The sequence below is a fragment of the Lissotriton helveticus genome, chromosome 12 (assembly GCF_964261635.1).
Source record: "Lissotriton helveticus chromosome 12, aLisHel1.1, whole genome shotgun sequence".
Taxonomy (NCBI): domain Eukaryota; kingdom Metazoa; phylum Chordata; class Amphibia; order Caudata; family Salamandridae; genus Lissotriton; species Lissotriton helveticus.
The window spans coordinates 801,931,589-801,949,980 of record NC_136073.1 but is presented as its reverse complement, the minus strand read 5'-3'; positions in this window follow the sequence as shown (position 1 = coordinate 801,949,980).

Sequence of the window (18,392 nt, the reverse complement as noted above, 5' to 3'; positions counted from 1 at the left end):
TTTATAATAGAATAACGTGCACACTGAGAAACGTGGCAACGTAGCTTTACATAGGCCTGATATTCGTAGTATTCACGAGGACTGGAAACTGGCATACTAGAGGGGGACACAACTGTAATTGCGTCATTAATCAGACATGGGGAATGCATATGCATATTTAATCATGCACACATAACATATGATGGATGACACGTAGGGACACAGAACATGGAAAAATTTACTTTTCCACACTGGCCAAAATAGTGGCTACGACGGGCCTGAAATGGCCAGACGCCCTCCCATTGGCATTGCTATCGATGCGCTCTACCCCCACCCGACACCACTTAACCCCTTATGAAGTTGTCTTCGGTCGACCCATGAGCGTCTGGTCTGCCCCGAAACCAACTTCCATTCATGACGTTCCGGACGTCCTAATGTCTGATTATCTGTACAAATTGACTGAAACTTTGTCTGTCCTTCATCAGCAGGTGCAGCAGGCCATCCCCGATGCTTCCAGGGGTCCGGGTCACGCCATCCAGCCGGGGGACTTCGTGCTGATCCGAAATTTTCAGCGATCAAAGAGTTTGGAACCCCGGTGGACGGGCCCCTGGCAAGTGCTGATCACCACTCGGACCGCACTTCGAGTGGAGGGGAAGAAACACTGGCTGCACGCTCATCACTGCAAAAAGGTCTCTCCAGCCCTGGCCACGACAGACACCGTCAACACCCAAGAAGAGCTCCTGAACCAGGACCGACCATCGTTGAACTGCTACCCTGATACTGAGACACTTGAACTTTCAAAACATCCTGACCCCACTGTGCCATCTCGAGAAGGGTATTTCCTGCGTCGAAAGGAGGGAGCTTCGGCTAAGTAGGCCACGGACTAGGTTAAAGGATCTCAGAACGGTGACCCAAACTACCAAGGGTTACCTGGAGAGAAGCTAAAACTAAGTCTGTGGTCCTGCCCACTACCGAGCACCTTGAAGACGAAGATGATGGAAGCGCCAGATAAGAAGATGATGGAAGCGCCAAATAAGAAGCCGACGGAGACAGCAGGAAATACCCACTACAGAAATCCGAGAACAGACAGACTCCATAGCTCAAAGACAATTGCACTCTTCATCGTAATCCTCCTCTGTTTTCTCCTCATGACTACGCTCTGGATTATGGAAGAACACGCACCTGCTCACGAAACATTCCTAACCACTGCTCAGCCTACCACCATGAAGGAACATTATCTAATTTCGCTCTCTCCTCAACTAAGAGAGAGGCGAAAGGAGTTTTGGAACAACTCTTTCGTGCAGCTACTTCACCAGCACAATCTTGCCACCAACACCACCAACTGCTGGATCTGTGGGTTGCTACCCCATGCCACTGGACATTCAATACCATTCATCCCTTCACCCTTCTCTGTCCACGGCTCCTGCCTTGCCTGGCTGATCCTCCTGCAAGAGAGCTATACGGGAAATGCCACCTCCAGCAGAACTGCAGCACATTCTTCTCATGGGGCCGGGCGAAACAAGACAAAGACACACTTCTGCCCGCTGACCCCCAGCGACTCGATCCAAATGGACATCCCGGCTAAAGAACGAATCGAAATGCAGGTGTTCAACAATCCAACCAGACCCACCTTCTCCTATCTGCGGAAACGAACGGCTGCCACTCTGACTGTGGCCCTGTCGGTCATCAACGTCACAGGCCACATGTGTGTAGAAGGACTTGGGACACAGCTGGTGGGTCGCAGCGCTTGCCGCTTTACCAGCACTCTGGATTCCACGGATCCACCTTCCTTTGTGTCATCCCCAAACATGTATTTCATCTGCGGCACGAAGGCCTACACCTGGCTCCCCAAAGGCTGGGGGGGCACTTGCTACATCTCCTTCGTCCTTCCTCCAACTTATGTGGCCCCAGCGAATCACCACAGGCAAAAACGAGCCAAAGACGTTGAGCAAGCCGACTCAACAGGGGCGCAGTTCCTCGATGCTATGAAAGGACTCGTCCCCCTCTGGGGCCCGATGGCAAACAGCCGTGCCATCCGACATTTGACTCAGGCAGTCGAGACAACCATGAACATCACAGCGGGCATCTTTGCCAACAACACTGCCGAGCTCCAAGCGGTCCGTTTGGTGGCTCTTCAGAACCGCCTCGTTCTAGATGTGGTTCTGGCGGACCGTGGAGGAGCATGCCGCATTATTGGGTCCAGCTGTTGTACATACATACCGGACAACTCACCCTCAGTGTACAAAGCCATCGAACATCTTCACAGACTCTCTTCGGAAGTTCACCAAGAGCAAGAAGAATGGTCGCTTGGTGGTTGGTTCTGGGACACCGTCAAAAGCTGGGGCTGGAGACTGCTCACCATTATCCTGATTCCCGTAGTTGTAATATGTGGCCTATGCTTAGGAATTCAATGTCTGCCACCTATGTGTTCTTTATGTGCGAGTTGTATTTTTCCCAAAACTGTGGACATTGGAAGCGAACATATGAGAGCATTGTATGATACCGAAGTTAGGAATTTGATGAAAATTGACATTGAGTAAAGCAAGGTGGCTAGATATGTTGAAAAGGGGGGACTGTTGAAAGTTGGGCTGAAACCGTCAACATTATCGGCGCCCTCTTGCTCTCCTTAAACCTTTTGTGCACGTAAAACAGCCGCCATTTTGGGCACCATGGCTTCCCTGCTCTCGCCGAGAGCCAGCGCGCCTCTCTCTCCCTCCTAGCTTCGCTGACAACCCCCCCTGCCTGCACCTGCCGCGAATCATAAAACCCCTCTTCGGCGCTGCTCTGCCCCAGGCCCTCGTCCTGTTCCCAGCGCAACACCTCCCTTCTTCCCATTTATGATCCCCGGCCCTTTGATGCAAACCCCTTTTCCCCGTGTGCCCGTTTGTCTTCCCCGTTCCCAGGCCGACACCCAGCTCTGCCGATACCAATCCTTGCCCCTCCCCGTACAATAGAAAGTTTCCCCCCAGCAAGGGATCCCCGGGTTGATCAAAGCCCCCCCCCGCCCTACGAGATCCGATCGAACCCCACACACTCCGTGAATCGGCGGAATATCCAGCTGCGCGATGATCATCACCTGTTGTGAACGGGGCAGGGACTTCCACTGTAACCTTGCGTGGGAACGGGCTGGGAAGGGGGATTCTGAGGATGTCTTTCCGTACATCAAAGTATCGACGAGAATGTGTTACATGCAATAAAGAGATAAACTTGTGTATAAGAGGCCAGGCCTCAGGGATGCAGTTAGAGCACCTCAGAACGATACCTTCTGTCCGTTTCGTTGTGTTCTCCTCCGGAGAGAATAAAAACCTTGTTTCCTGCCTTCCAGTCTCCAGCGCCTGCCTCTTCAATAGTTTAACTTCTTTGTGGGTTCAAGAGGCGACACCGCCGGGCAATACTTAAGGATCTTATATTCTGGTTCGTAGTGCCCCCCTTATTTTCAACATATAGCGCCATCCAGCGCAAGTCGTTGTAACGACTTGCGTTGTGAAAGCTGCGTCGTAATGGTAATGCGGTGTAAAGCCCGCGTTGTAATGGCTGTTTCCCCCCCAGACAGTCCCCAAGGCCGGCCCAAGAAGAGACAGAGAGTCACACACACAGTGCTATTAAAAAGGAGAGCTTCAGCTTTAAAGAGACGTGTCAAGGAGCGATCTCTAATCATGATTTATTTCAGAGCTGCTGTTCGCTACATTATTTATGTGTGACTGCAGGAAATGTTCCAAAAAAACAAGCTCTCTTGCTTTGGCTCTTTCTTAGAAGGTTTCCCACTGATCTGTTAAACGTGGTACTGGTACAAGAAAAAAAGGGAAGTCTAAAAACAATGATTTCCATTTTAATTCCCATTGGAAACTGTTCTCTGATACTGAAAAAAACAACTTGGCAGAAGTTAGGATTTTACTCAGAAGGAATGCTATTACTTATGGTAAATCTGTTTAGCAGGTTTAAGAAACATTTGTTGAAATAAGTCCTTGGTGTGCTTATGAAGGGGTACATTTTTCAGAAAAGGTAGTGATATCTGGACCGTTATGCACTAAAAATAAAAAATTACTTGCTGAGGGAGCATTTTTTCCAGTTAGTCAATGGGGTACTGCAAAACCTGGTATGGTACTGCTGTAATTGACATTCTGATTGGCCAGCCGTAACTTTTCATGAAAATGCTGTGGTGGTCATGTCAGTACTCTGGGAATTTGCCATCTGTGTCCACTGGCGGACTCGGAGCGGAGGAGGTCCATGCGGTAAGTTGTGAGAGGGTGACACCATGAGTTACCCGCACCGGGTGACACCAACCCTAGTGACGTCACTGGGGTAATCTCAGGAACCACAGCACCAATCACAACATCCAATACAGCGTTGGAAAGGGGCAGTTGCAGCAGCAGGACATAGGCTATGCAGACGCCCACCATATACATTTAAAAGGTAAAAGAACCGTGCCAGCAAAGTAGTCCCTTGTGGGCGTGTCTGCGTTGTGCTGTGGGCGTGTGCTGGGGGCGTGACAAACGCTGGGGGCGTGTGGTACGTTCCGCCCTTCATGCCATGTCTCATATCGTGTGCTAATCCCACCCCTCGTGAATCTAAATTTTCCTGGCGGACAGACCCACAATGGAGGATGTCCCAGGTATTAGTTTCGACGAGGAAGCTATAGCCGAAGCCTTGAGATCAGCGCCCGCACTCCTCGGAGCACCAGAGGCAGCCGCCACAGGCTCCTCAAATGATGATTGGACGACACTCACCATCCTGAAAAAGGAATGGCTTAGAATAACTATTCATGGAGTAATTATGACGGAATACTTGAGAGTTAACATCGCCCCTCAGGGTCTCATAGTTAACATTTTTCCAAGACTTTTCCTTGAGGACACTCAGTTCAAGGGGGACTGGTGTCAGGTCTCCTGGAAATGTACGAAAGACCTCCTTTTCCTGATTGTCAAGACAGCCAAGAGACTGGCTGATGCCCTGCTGGACAAAATCACAGCGATAGAGACAACAATGAAGGCAGGAGTCAGTAAAAACGCCAAGGCAGGGTTCGCTTCAAAGCTTGCAGAAATCAACCAGGAGATTGCTGATAACCAAGAATATCTCCAGAAACAGAAACTGGCTAAACTTCAAAAAGACCTAGACAAGTTTGAGAAAGAAAAAGTGTATCCCTACCTTAAAGAAGGGTACTCCAACAAGAAATCTGGATACTCCTCAGATGAGAACTCTGGCACTGACAACCGTAGAGGGTCGGCCAGCAGTGACTCGAGTGGGAGCACTACTTCTAATAACAACCGTCAACAACGTCGCCCAAACCAGAACAGAGGGTACCATCAAGGACCCATGTTCCAAGGACTACCCCAAATGCCACCTCAAATGCTGCCCCCGTGGCAGTACCCCTTCTATCCACAAGGACCTCCACAATTTTACCCCTCCAACCCCCCACCTTTTCACGACAGAGGTTGGGGCAGAGGAAAAGGGCGCAAGCGGGGCGGTGGAAGAGGGGTTCAGTGGCAAGACCAGCCGTCGACATCTGTCCCGATGGAAACCAGGAGTGTAACCAGGGGAAGGAGAGCTTAATAGTTAACCTCTCCAAAAGAGTACTCAATCCCATTGAAATGGGCATCCTTGAGAAGGGATTGGGCTTCGTTCCGACCCCCATCCCAGACAACTTCACGGAAATCTGTGAGATTAAACAACTTTTCCGCAAAGTACGTCTTAGAGCCTTTTTCCAAGACCGACCAGCAACTGATAAAATCGACACAGGGCTACGGAACCCCTCCACTTTCACCCCTACGGACGGGATGATCCCTCCTGAGGTGTTAACATTTGAGAGGGCAGTAATGAGGTCCCTGGAGAATAAACCACAGACCAGCAGCCACAACAACCTGAGTAAAGCTGAAAGAAATGCAGTTTTAGCCCTGGGTAGTGACACCTCCATTGTCATTAAACAAGCTGACAAAGGGGGCGCGACGGTAATACAAGATGTCACTGACTATGACACAGAGTGCAAACGTCAGTTGGCTAATACCACCCATTACAGACCCCTTCCGGCTGATCCTACCAGTAGGCTGACTACAGACATCTCTAGCCTGATTATTGAAGGTGAGACCAACGGCTGGATCTCTAAAAACGAAGCAGACTTCCTCCTAACGAAGGACCCAGTGGTCCCTTACTTTTACACCCTACCCAAGATCCATAAGGGCACTAGTCCAGTCCCAGGGAGACCCATTGTCTCCGGCATTGGCTCACTATTAGAACCACTGTCGAAGTTTTGCGACTTATTCCTCCAGCCTATCGTTAAGGAAATACCTTCCTACTTACAGGACACTAGAGACGTCCTTCGCCTGATTGACTCTATTGATGGCAGGGAAGACGTGGACCTCCTCCTCACACTCGATGTGGAGGTGTTGTATACGAATATCCCTCAAGCAGCCACATTAGAAGCAGTGGAATCTGCTTTAATGCAGGATGAATGGTCCTCTCCCACTCCAATATCGTTTGTCATGGCATGCGCCAACATTGCCCTGACAGAAAATTTCTTTCAATACGGTTCCCAACTGTACCATCAAGTTAGGGGCACGTCAATGGGTTCTACTTTTGCTCCTAGCATTGCCTGCATCTATATGGCGGCCTTTGAAAACCTGGTCATTTACCCGGAATCCAACCCTTTCAGAGAAAATCTGACACTGTGGCGTCGTTACATCGACGACATCCTGATACTATGGAAAGGTGATCGGGATACTTGCACTCAATTCTGTACATGGATCAATCAACAGAATCCATACCTCAAATTTACAGGCACTATATCTGCAACGACTCTCCCTTTCCTAGACCTCACGATACGGCTAGGCACAGCCGGACTGAGTACTACCCTTTTCAGGAAGAACACTGACAGAAATAGCCTCCTCCTGTTTAATAGCCATCACCCAAGAGCATTACGCGAGAATCTACCCTTCGGCCAATTCTTGCGGGTTCGAAGAAATTGTACCTCTAGGGATGACTATAGACAAGAGGCTAACACCCTACAACACAAATTGATGGAGAGAGGGTACCCCAAGAAAATAATAAGGGACTCCAATAAGAGAGCACTCAACAACCATAGAGAGGCCCTTCTTGAAGTACACCAGAAAGAACGTGATGATTTGATTACCTGTGTCACCAGCTTTACCAGGAATTCCAACTTCATCAAAAAGACCGTTAACAAACACTGGGGCATCCTAAACGCAGGAGGCACTACATTACCCAAACCCAGGTTAGCCTTTAAACGTACAGCAAACCTCAAAGATTCTTTGATACACACACGCCCTAAGAAACAACATAATAGTGGGCAACAAACATTATGGCACCTCCCCCCAGTAGTCGGACACTACCCGTGCGGTGGCTGTGCAGTATGTCCCCAGTCCAGACAATGTAAAGAGATCAGACTTACGGACTCTTTCACTTGGAAACTCAATAAACACACCAACTGTCTTAGCACGAAATGCATCTACCTACTGATCTGCCCCTGTGATAAGCTATATGTAGGTATGACCATGAGACAGGTGAAAATGAGAATAACGGAGCACAAGAGTAACATACAGTGCTCCAGGACCCACACGAGACTGTACGAACACTATCAACAACACAACCACTCTGCAGACAGCCTCCAGTGGTTAGTGCTTGAGTCCCAACCAGGCATGTCCAGACAGACATTATTTAAATTGGAACAGAGATGGGTGCATCGCCTACAGCTGAACACAGTAGGACTCAATGATTCGGTCCCTTGGGCCGCCGTGTCTAGGTGAACCACTTTCTATCCCTGGTACACCCTGTATCCATGCCTTCCTCACGTGAGTGGACCTGAGGGATCAGTGGCCACCTAATTCCCAATCCCTAGCTATCTTAACCTTGCCCCCCCCCCTCTCTGCTTTCCCCCTTTTCCCGCCTCCGCCTCCCCCTCCCCCCCCCCCCCTATCAATCCTGGGAAACGTGCTGCATTTCTGCATATGTGGTAACCTGGTTGGACCCCAAACCGACCACCTTAACTAATTTAATAGGATATAACGCTCAATGCGCACTAAATAGACCACATAGCAGACTACTGAGTACATCAATAACTTGCCTACCACGGCCACCCGAGCAATACACAACATCCAGTCCATTTAGCCCATCAATGTCAGCAACTTTGCCCTCTCAATCATGGCCGCCGCAAAATCACCATTGCTCCACACTCAATCCCCTATATCCGGGGTCGTAGGTGCGCATGCGCATAACGCACACCGCTGATCACCTCACCACTCCATCATGGCCGCCACGTTTGCAACCTACTCCAGCACCCGGAGTTCCGGTCTGCTAATGCGCTTGTGTATGACGCGCGCTCAATCGAGACAGATGACACTACTGCCCAAGAGCTTTATATGCGGTCCCACTCATAGACCCTCTACCAGTTGCTCCGCACCCTGACCAGGTGCCGCGAGCGTGAGGGGTAGGTTTCTCAGCGTCCCAGCGCCCGGACTAAGGTAAGCCTGCGAGCGCTCTCTCTTCCCGCCTCCCGTCCCCCTTCTCCCTTCTCTCTCTCCCCCTCCCCCTTCTCACCCTTTGTCCTTCTGGTGTAATCGGCCTCTGCCCTGAAGGGTATACTACACCCTGGTACCCTCGCTTGTAGTTGAACGCGGACTACACCGCGCCACCCACGTACTCTCCATCTGCCTTGTAGGCTACACCTCACCCGGTCAGCTACAGGCACAGCCATCTGCTGACTCAATCCACAGCCCCGCTGGGTGAGTCACCCGCCGCTACGCCATACCATAGACAGTGCCGCTGACAGCAGTGGGCTTGCACCTGACACCATTCCCACTTAGTTCTTATTGTGGGAGTCTTGCCACCTCTGTTGCCTCACCAGATTACTAGGACTTTGTCATGTAGCCATGATCAATGGTAGAGTCAATTGATATTTATTCTGTCCCCGCCCCCTTGCCTTGACCGTGCCTGGGATCAATCCACTAATCTCTGTGAGGGAGCCCCTATCAACAGGCACCCCTGTCTTACCATATACCCTTGACATCTCAACCACATTCCCTGCTCCTTTACATCCTGCAGGCACAACCGCCAGACAGCGCTGGCCTCATGGGAGCAGACTGCGAGGCCCTTTTAATCGCCCTTAGGGCAAGAAACTGCTGGTTTGTTCCCCCTGGTGTTCCCCTGGTTGGGGTGCTGCATGGATGGATTCGGCTGCTTAGCTTTTTATTTACAACATTCTCCATTGAGAGATTATAGTCGTATTAACAATGAACCGATTATGAGTGAGTTGTTAAAATGCACTCCCTGCACGTTTTTGCACCCCGTACCCCTCAATGTGGAGAGCAATATATCTCAGAGTGACCTAACACTTTATCAAAGTATAAATTATTATTGTGAGATATGTTTGAACCTGTTTCTGTTCTTCTGTTTTCCTTTTATTCCACAGGTCGCATAACTAGAGCAGGACCTTAGGCCCTCTTTTCAACCGACCCAGTGAGGTTGTATCTGTGTTTTTCTTCTTTTGCTTGAACCCCCCCTTTCTTTCACGTGTAGTACTCTGTTCTGGTCCTGACGAATCGCCGGATGGCGAGAAACATGTTGACCACATCAGGGGGTAGAGTTAGGTTCTGATACTTTCTACAGTTTCTAGCTCCCCTCTCACCCCCTTTTAATCAGGGAAGCAGCCACGCCAATAAATCCTATTGTGGACTGGTTACCCTTTTTAATATTCACATATTCCACACTGACTACACCATCTTCCCTCTGACTCACACACACCATCGGCAAGGAATAAAAGACCTCCGTTAAAAGGGTGCCTCTAAGCACCCCGTCAGACATTGCAGCGCCGGTCTGACGAGGAGCAGTGAGCCAATGATGACACTGGACACCCTACGGTCAGGGTGTGTTCCACACCTAAACGCCCTGGGTGTGTGAGGCTCTCTAATTCCGACAATGGAACCTCTCAGTTCCTTGACTTCATACTCTGTATGAGATTCTCTCTCCACTAAAGTATAACCTGCCCCCCTAACAAAACCCCCCCCACCCTTCTCCCCGGGGAACTTTGTATCCTTCTGTGCGCTCTAATCCCACCCTGCTCCCTTTAAATACCCCTGCATCCCATAATCATAGCCCACCCTTACTCCTTAAAATACCCCAACACCCTTAAACACTAACCCATCTTAACCATATAAATATACCCTGTACCCGAAAACCCAAACCTATCCCTAAACCCTAAAAATACTCCTGTACCCAAAAACCCAAACCTAGCCCTGAACCCTATAAATACACCTGTACCTCAAACACCAAACCTACCACTGAACCCTAAAAATACCACTGTACCCCAAAACCCAAACCTACCCCTGGACCCTAAAAATAGCCCTGTACCCCAAAACCCAAACCTACCCCTGAACCCTAAAAAATACCCCTGTACCCCCAAACCTAGGCCTGAACCCTTAAAATACCCCTGTACCCCAAAACCCAAACCTACCCCTGAACCCTAAAAATACCCCTATACCCCAAAACCCATACCTATCCCTAAACCCTAAAACTACCCCTGTACCCCATAACCCAAAATTATATCCGAACCCTTAAAATATCCAAACACCCCAAAATATATACCCCAGTACCCCAAAACATATACCCCTATACCCATACTTACCTTATCCAAACATAAAAAAAACATGCTTTTACCATTCATGCATTTACAACGAATTTCGTTGTAAATGTATGTGTGGTAAAAGCATATAAAATGTAATGCCATGCGTTATAATGGCATTGCGGAGTCATGGTACTTTCGTAATGAAAGTATGCGGAAAAAAAGTTGCGGAATAATGGGTGTTTACCCTCCCCCGGTAAGTACATTGGTGGCACGGCGGCCCACATCTCCAGCAACATACTCATATTTTTTACCCACCCATTTGAAAAATGCACAGGTCTCTCTCATTGATGGCCAGCACCGACATACACTTTTAGACACACCTCCCGCCACAAGTTCTAGAATTGCGAACTTTAGAGCTGGGGAGCTACGTTCGAATCTCGGCATCAGCTCAACATCCTGTGATTCCAGGCAAATCGCTTTGTCTCCCCGTGCCTACCACAAATGAATGTGTTCTTCTGTAATGTAAATTGTGCTCATGCCATGTTGTCGAGTTCCGTTATATAATATTGCAAGGAAAAATAAAGTAGGGAAACTAGAGTTCACACACTACTGAACGCGCACTCTTAAGTGCATCAGCAGTGCACTGTGAATCGGAGCGTTTCACAGGCCTGTCACAGATAAGAAATGCTATCAAAACGAAATCCTACAAAACAATATACTACTGGCCGGCAGCAATTCATACCCGGACAACGTCGGGACGGGCTGCTAGTTCTTTAGTATAAACTTCAGTTATGATCGAGACATTTATTTATATACTATGTTTCCTATGGTACAAATTCATTTTATGTTGAATATCTCATGGTAATTCATAGCTTATTTTCTTTTGGTGATTTTATGAAAGTTACTATATAACTATAGTCCTGCTTATTTGGGAGAGGTTCAATCTTGTTGCATTTAATTAATTATTTGCATTATATCTTAATTTAAGTCAAAATGCAAAATGTTACTGCTGCACCTTCTTGTTAACTGACCCTGGTGATCCTCCTATTCCGTGGAAGAAATGGAAGGTGGTATTTGAGGGTTTGTGGACCCTCGCTCAGTGCTGAAAGGAAATCATCATTGTTATTGCATTGTTTAGGGTCGGAAGGCCAAGATGTTTTCCACCACTTGCCCGAATTGTCAGCGGTAGAAGAAAATGGTCTCAATGATTATGAGATATGCATAAAAAATTAGACTTACATTATCTACCTAAAGTCAGCACAATTCTGGAGCGGTATCAATTTGCTAACAGGATGCAAGGTGATGAAGAAACGGTTGAAGGTTATATTACATATTTAAGGAAGCTTGCATATTCTTGCAAATTTGGTAACCTCACTGATGAAAGAATCCGTGACCAATTTATGTTTGGATGTAGTATGGAAAAGGTAAGAGAGGAATTGTGGTTGCGTGATGAACCCCCTTTAGATGAGGTACTAGGTGTTGCTAAACGAATAGAACATCCATTCAAATGTGTTGCAGTATTAAAGAAAGATTCTGACAAGATTTGCAAAGTTCAAGAGAATAAGATTAAGATCAAGACTGATTCTTCTTCTAAAGAGAAAGAAAAAGTTCTGCTGTACATAATGGGGCAGTTAAGGAAAAATGGACAAGTGCTAAGTGTTTCAGGTGCGGTAAAGTGGGTCATTTGGCGAATGAAAAGAAGTGTCCAGCTTTGCATCTAACATGTGTTAAGTGCAAAAAGAGTTCAAGTTCAGAAATTTGTATAGCGCACTACTCACCCAGAGGGTCTCAAGGCGCTTGGGGGGGGGTGGGAGGGGGGGTGCTTTACTTATCGAATAACCAGGTTTTTAGCTGCTTTCTGAAGGAGAGGTGGTTCTGTGTAAGGCGGAGGTGGGTGGGGAGAGAATTCCAGGTTTTGGCTGCTAAGTAGGAGAAGGATCTACCCCCCATGGTGGATCTATGGATGCGCGGAATTGCGGCGAGGGCTTGATTGGACGATCGTAATTGGCGGGTGGGGGTGTAGAAGGATAGTCGTGTGTTGAGGCATTCGGGTCCTAGGTCGTGGAGGGCCTTGTGGGTGAGGAGACGGAACGTTATTCTCTTGCTGACGGGGAGCCAGTGGAGGTCTTTCAGGTGATCGGAAATGTGAGCGTGATGGGGGGATGTCCAGAATGAGTCTGGCTGAGGCGTTTTGGATGCGTTGGAGTTTTTTCTGTAGTTTGGCTGTGGTTCCGGCGTAAAGGGTATTTCCGTAATCCAGTCGGCTTGTGACCAGTGCGTGGGTGACCGTTTTTCTTGTTTCGGTGGGGATCCAACGGAAGATTTTTTTGAGCATGCGTAGGATGTTGAAGCATGATGATGAGACGGCGTTGACTTGTCTGGTCATCGAGAGGGAGGAGTCCAGGATGAAGCCCAGGTTACGTACGTGATCTGTAGGTGTGGGTGCTGTACCCAGGGCCGGTGGCCACCATGAGTCGTCCCAGGCAGAGGGGGATGATCCAAGGATGAGGACTTCCGTTTTGTCCGAGTTCAGCTTTAAACGGCTGTTATTCATCCATTCAGCTACTTCTTTCATTCCTTCGTGTAGATTGGTTTTGGCGGTGTTTGGATCTTTGGTGAGGGAGGGGATCCGCTGGGTGTCGTCTGCGTAGGAGATGATGTTGAGGTTGTGTTGTCGCGCGATGGATGCGAGGGGACTCATGTAAACGTTGAAGAGGGTGGGACTGAGTGATGATCCTTGTGGTACGCCACAGATGACTTCGGTGGCCTTTGATTTGAATGGGGGGAGGCGGACTCTCTGAGTTCTTCCGGTGAGGAATGAGATGATCCAGTCCAAGGCTTTTCCTTGTATTCCGACGTTGCTGAGGCGTTGTATGAGGGTGTTATGACAGACAGTGTCGAAGGCGGCGGAGAGGTCAAGTAGAATGAGGGCAGCTGTTTCTCCGTTGTCCAGAAGCGTTCGGATGTCGTCTGTAGCTGCGATGAGGGCGGTTTCGGTACTGTGTTTGGCTTGGAAGCCGGACTGTGAGGGGTCGAGGGATTTGTTGCATTCAAGGAAGGCGGCGAGCTGATTGTTGACGGCTTTCTCGATGACTTTGGCAGGGAATGGGAGGAGCGAGATGGGGCGGTAATTCTTAAGTTCAGAGGGGTCCGCTGTGGGTTTCTTCAGAAGGGCGCTGAGTTTGGCATGTTTCCAGATTTCCGGGAAGGTAGCGGAGTTGAAGGAACAGTTGATGACAGCGCGGAGATGGGGTGCGATGATCGAGTCTGCTTTGTTGAAAATGTGGTGAGGGCATGGGTCAGTTGGCGATCCTGAGTGTATGGAGTTCATCAGGCGGATGGTGTCTTCAGTAGTGATTGGGTTCCAGGCGCAAAGGTTGTTAGAATGCTGTTTTGGTTCGGGGGTGGGTGGAGTTGACTGGTCTTCTGATTGATTTTCAAAGCTGTTATGTATGTCGGCGATTTTGTTGTGGAAGAATGAGGATAATGAGTCGCAGAGGTCTTGGGAGGGAGTGATGTCGTTGGTGCCGGCGGTGGGGTTGGTAAAGTCTTTTACGATGTTGAATAGTTCCTTGCTGTTTTGGGCGTTGTTGTCCAGTCGATCTTTGAGTGCTGATTTCTTGGTGGATCGGATCAGTTGGTGGTGTTTGCGGGTGGCGTTCTTGAAGATGGCCAGGTTGTCAGTGGTTGGGTTTTTTCTCCAGGCTTTCTCGAGGGTGCGGCAGAGCTTCTTGGATTTCTTAAGGTCATCGTTGAACCAGGGGGCTTTTTTGCTACCTTGCTTGATTTGCTGGTTTTTCAAGGGTGCTAGTACGTCTGCGCTGAGGGTGATCCATTGTGTGAGGTTGGTGGCTGCTAGGTTTGGGTCCGAAGATTTGGTGGGAGGGTTTAGGTGCAGCGAGGAGGAGAGCTGGGCGGTGGTGATTTTGTTCCAATTTCTTCGGGGGATAGGTTGTGGGGGGTTGTGGGTCGTGGTCTTTTTGTAGTTGAAGTGTACGCAGCTGTGGTCCGTCCAGTGGAGAGCTGTGGTGTAGTCGAAGAAGATGTGTTTGCTGGAGGTGAAGATTGGGTCGAGCGTGTGTCCGGCAAGGTGGGTGGGGGTGTCAACGAGTTGTTTGAGTCCGAGATTGGCCAGGTTGTCCAGAAGGGTGGTGGTGTTGTTGTCGTTATTCTTTTCCAGGTGGAAGTTGAGGTCTCCCAGTAGGATGAAGTTCTCGGAGGGGAGGGCATGTGGGCTGATGAAGTCAGTGATATCTTCGCTGAGTTGTGTGCGGGGTCCTGGAGGTCTGTAGATGAGGGTGCCTCTGAGTGTGGTCATGGGGTTGGTGTGGATCTGGAAGTGAAGGTGTTCGGCAGTAGTGAGGTTATCGTCGGAACTGGTCGTGATGCGGATGGTGTTCCTATGGACGATGGCTATGCCTCCTCCCGTTTGGTTGATGCGGTCCTTTCGAATGATCTTGTAGCCGTCCGGGATAGCTATGGCGATGTCGGGCGCTGATGAGGCGTTCATCCAGGTTTCTGTAAGGAAGGCGATGTCCGGCGATGTGGTGTCGAGTAGGTTCCAAAGTTCAGTGTAGTGTCTGTGGACCGAGCGGGTGTTGAGCAGGATGCACTTTAGGTGGTTGTTGTCGGAGTTATGTTTTGAGTTAGTGGATTTGGTGTGGGTCCTGGTGCAATTGTACTTGCAGGAGAGGCAGGTGAAGGGTCCATGGGTGTGTCCTGGGGCAGCTTGGTAGCATTGTGGTGTGCGGCCGGGGTTAAGGGCTGAGAGGGTAGCGGCGTCATAAATGATGTGGGAGGAATGGGATTTGCGGGGGCCAGGGGGTCTGGCGCTGGGCGCGGTCCAGGTGCGGACGGGCGTAGACGGGCTTACCTTTGGCGCGCCTTCGGCGCGCATGGGGCGCGACCGCTGCGCGTGAACGCTGCACGCGTATGCTTCTGTCATAAGTGGATAGTGGCAGGGGGTGGGGCGAGGGAGGAGCAGCAGGGAGGCGGGAGCGTGTTGGAGGGCCGGGCTGGGAGGCACCACAAACAAACAACAAGATGGCTGCAAGCCACAAGTGGGAACAGGATGAGATTGGGCACGACCTTACTTAAGCAATATCGACTGGGCAGCACAATCAGGCAACAATATTCAAAGCGAGTGGCACAGCAATTGATTATGGCACAGTACAATACAAATCACGGTCTGCTCATGAAGCGCTACGATGATTCTGATCACGGTCTGTTAATAAAGCGCTATGATGATTCTATATATAGCAGTGCGCTCAAGTCTGGCAATAAGCGTTACTATGGTAGTGCAAGATTAAAAGCAGTGCGAGGCAAATTACAGCGCTACGATACCACGTGTGGGTGAGCAGGGAGCAGCGAGGGGAGCGACCGCTTCAGAGAGGCTCCGGACAGTCACCTACCAAAAAGATAGGTCATCTGTCTTCTCTGTGTAAAAGTAAACCCATACGTGAGGTGAAAGAGGTTGAAGTATTTGATAATGAATGTGAGGAGTCAGAAAATGATGAGTATGAATCCGGACAAATTTTAGTACAAGCCGTTGAGGGGGATAAAAAGAAATGTAGCCCTTGCGATTATATTCTAGTAGATGGAGCAAGTACGAGAGTCTTATTTGACTCGGGTGCTAAAATAACTATAATTTCAGGTGAATTCTATTTGAAAATTTTGAAAGTATAAGTAAATCTTTTGAAGCCAGACATTAAGCCTTTGGCCTATGGTGGAGAACCCATCAAGCTATATGGATATTTTGTAGGTCTTATTGAGTTCAGGGGAAGATTGGTTTCCGGTAAGATTTATGTTTCTAAGAAAGGGGACAGTATAATAAGTTGGATCCATCAAGGTGATCTTGGTGTGTATTTAGATCCCAATGCTGATCCTCCCATTCAATTGAGAGAGGTGGTGAATTCTGTAGTAAGTGGAAAATCTGATTCTAATTTTTTGAGTGAACTAAAGAGAAAATATCCTAGGGTATTTAGGAATGAGTTGGGGTGTTTGAGATGAGTTCACCTTCTTGTAAGAGTGATCTCATGACATTTTTGGGTGTTTGGGTGTTGTTGAGTACTATTCCAAGTTTGTGAGGAATGTCGCTGATTGTGCTGTAAACATGAGACTTTTGTTGAAGAAAAGGGGTTGAATTTATATGGTCCAAAGAGTGTGAAGATGAATTTCAAGAAATTAAGGAGAGACTGAAATCTGCTCCTTCTCTCAGTAGTTTCAATCCGAAATTAAGACCTATGCTCCTCACTGATGCAAGTGAAAAAGGTTTGGGTGCGGTTTTGCAACAGATGGGTCCTAATGGAATGCAAATCATTATGTTTCTATCTCGTACCCTTAGAGATCCTGAGACAAGGTACTCGGTAGTAGAAAGAGAATCCTTGGTTGTATTCTGGGCAATAAAAAAATTGAAGAAATTTCTTTGGGGTGTTGAGTTCGAAGTATGAACTGATCATAAACCTTTCATGGAAATATTCAGCAAGAAAGGTCTTGATTTAATATCGAGTAGAATAACAAAATTGGTATTGGATTACAGGAGTATAATTTTGTGATCCATTACATTCCAGGATTAGAGAACAAAGTTGCTGATGTCCTGTCTCGTCTGATTCCCAAGTATCAGACTTTGAATGATGAAGTGCAAGACAGTGATGAATGGGTTTGTGTTGTTGAACATAATGTGATTTCTGAGGGAAAATGGTGTGAAGAGATGCGTCATGATGAAATTTTGACTGAAGTGATGAATTTGATTAGTAAAGGTTGGGTGAGCAACAAAGAAGGATCAGATGGTTGCAAGAAATATTGGCCATTGCGAAATGAACTTTCTATTGAAAAAGGATTATTATTTCGTGGTACTCGAGTTATTCCTCCCACAATTCTTAGGAAGGAGTTAATAGACATGGTGCATTCTTCTCATGATGGATGGTCTACCCGCATCGATAAACCAACCAAAACAAACTACTTAATCTAGTTTGGGTATATGCGGCGAAAGGCTCCCAATCCCTAAGCGTTATCAAGAATATATTTCTTCCCACTTCAATGTTGTCAAATAGATCCAAGAAAATTCTTTCTTAATTAAATTTTCTCACCAATCTTCTTTGTTGAGATTCTTATCCTCTTTCTCTGCCGATTAAGCCAGTGAAGCAGGTCCAATAATAATTTGAAGGCAGTAAACAGAAGGTTTCTTTTGTAAGATTTATTGTAGAATGAATCTCATCCAACCACCAGCAGGACAGCTTAGCTTGGAATAACAGTTCAACTTATCCAAAGTTCTACAACACACTGACACTGTACATTCTAATGTGACATACTAAAAGTTCTATATCACATTTAATATGCAATAAGATATAAGTAGATTACTACACAGTACTGTTATTTCGATCACCCTTTTCCATTAATGAGCCACTTCAAATATGTAAGTTTGGGTACCGATCAGTCACCCCTCGGGCCATGGCCAGTCAAGGGCCTACTCGCCACGTGCACTGTTGGCACTGAAAATGTGTTCCCGATGGAACGGACACCTTTTTGAATTTGCTCCCATGGTCACGCCAAGTATAAGCACACGGACCAGAATCTCGTGTGCAATCTTTGCCTTTCGCCCAATCATTGGGAGGCTGAATGTGATGCCTGCAAGTCTTTCTGATCGAAGTAGACTCTCTAAGGTCGAGAACGCATCAGCTGGAAATGTCTTGTCACTCTGAAGAAGACACTCACAACATTTTGGAGAACAGCATGCCCAGGAAGAGCATGCTGCAGAGGAAGAAGCCTTCCCCATTGAGTTGATTTCCGGCTCCAAAGTGAAGGACGAATTGAAGTACAAACTGCGTGCAAGTATTATCGACCCTGA